Below are 1,855 nucleotides of genomic sequence, written 5' to 3' on the forward strand. Positions count from 1 at the left end.
CCAATAAAAATATCCTGTAGACCAGAAAAATGACTTCGAGGCTCCAAACACAAATGATCCATATAAACCTTAAAACACTCAAAAACAATCAAGATATTCAGCAGAGTTTGAATTACTTTTAGCGCAGTAATATTCTTTGCTTCTTTCCTCCTTCACACCCTTTTGGTCCCACATTATAAAAATGGGCTCCACTTCTTAGTGGTGGAATTTATTTGAAAACCATTTGGAAAACCCCGTTAAACTAGCTCGAGCTCCGAGACATCTTGTCTGTGTGTCTGCGTGTGTGATTCGCGAGTGCGGTCATGTTTGCGGGTTATCGCTCATGTATTTGAATTAAATATGTTCAAAGACAACTGACTTTTGCAGGGGTTTTATAGCACCGTGATTGCATGAGACGGGTTTTATGGGTGAACTTTACAACATGAACAGAACACAACAAAGAGCAGCTGCCGGTGAGCACTTTGTTCCTTATGAATGACAAGATTACTCAGCTTTTATTGTCATAACAAGACAAAGCATGTGTAACAACACTGTGAAGATTTACTGCTCTGTGGCCGTGCTTTGATCAAAATGCTGACTGCATGTTCAGTACGTAATGTTCAAACTCTGGTGTGAATGAAGGCACAGATAGTTGAAATCACACAGTGACATGGAGGGGATTTCTCATCCAGCAGGCTCCTAAGTAAAAGTAATTATGGGGAAAAGTGCTTAAGCTTCTTTTAAAAATTCATCTTTCTTTCATGTTAGCTTCAAACATAAAAGACAAAAGGCAAGGGAGGTAAATCTGTCAGAGTTGGGAAAAACAAAGTTTTGGTTTATTGTTATATTTCATATACATTTCATATATCTTGAGTCTTTAGAATTTTTTCTGCATTTTAATTATGGTTGGTGTGTTTGGTATGGTTGCTCATGTTATTTCCATGTCAAAGTTGTGCATTAGGGTCTTCTCTTCAAGTAATTACACATACGGAACACCTGCGAAAAGATAAACCAAAATTTAAAAATCTTTTTGGAGGTTTCTTCCAGTTCAAAGGGAGTTTTTCTGTCACACTGTCACCAAAGCGCTTACTCATAGAGAGTCATATGATTGTTGTGGTTTTCTGTGTTTATTTTTGTGGTTTTCTGTGTTTATTTTTGTATTATTGTAGGGTCTTTACCTTACAGTGTAAAGTGCTTTGAGGTGTTGTTGTGATTTGATGCTATATAAATTGAATTGAAAATTAAGTTAAAGTCTATGCATACCAGCAGCATTGCACCTTTGTGGAAAATCCATCCTCAAAAAAACTCGCTCTGTCATAGTTTAAGTGGAAGACACCAACTTGTCTGCAAGCAATCACCATTTGCCCTTAACAAGTGCAACAAACTAGAATTGGAGAACATTTCCCTTAAATGTAAAAGTTATGCCTTAATGCTACCAGCTAACATGTTTGAAAAGGTGCAACTTTTACACATAAGACCAGTATTCTCCATCTTTGGTTGGTGTCAGATAATCCGCCCTCAATCCGTGTCATAGTCAGCAGGTATGAGATCCAAACAGAAAACTACCTTTATTAAAGGCAAGATTCTTCCCCCCCAAAAAAATCCCACAGACATACTACAGGTAGGAAGACGAAGCAGACACAACACAGGACAAAGGGACAATTTATACTGACTGACACACTATAGGCTAATCATTGGAATAGGGAACAGGTGGGGTGCAAGGGACAGCTGAAGACAATTAAGGTAATGAAATAAAGGGATGTAAAACTAAACACACAAAACAAAGAGCAAAAGGCTTCAAAATAAAACAGGAAATGAATAACTGACAGGCTGAATACAAGGAAACAGGATGAACAACAGAAAATAAACACATAGA

The 1,855-nt window shown here is 37.5% G+C and overlaps 1 long non-coding RNA gene across 1 annotated transcript; it reads right to left on the minus strand.

The window, feature by feature from the left end:
* Positions 1–800: 800 nt before the first annotated feature.
* LOC143420691 (uncharacterized) lies at positions 801–1,585 on the minus strand. Its single transcript, XR_013100418.1, has 3 exons — positions 1,449–1,585; positions 1,243–1,345; positions 801–975 (listed from the first exon to the last, which is right to left on the minus strand). It is a non-coding gene; the product is annotated as an uncharacterized LOC143420691 (long non-coding RNA).
* Positions 1,586–1,855: the final 270 nt, after the last annotated feature.

This window comes from Maylandia zebra, linkage group LG10, assembly GCF_041146795.1.
Source record: "Maylandia zebra isolate NMK-2024a linkage group LG10, Mzebra_GT3a, whole genome shotgun sequence".
Taxonomy (NCBI): domain Eukaryota; kingdom Metazoa; phylum Chordata; class Actinopteri; order Cichliformes; family Cichlidae; genus Maylandia; species Maylandia zebra.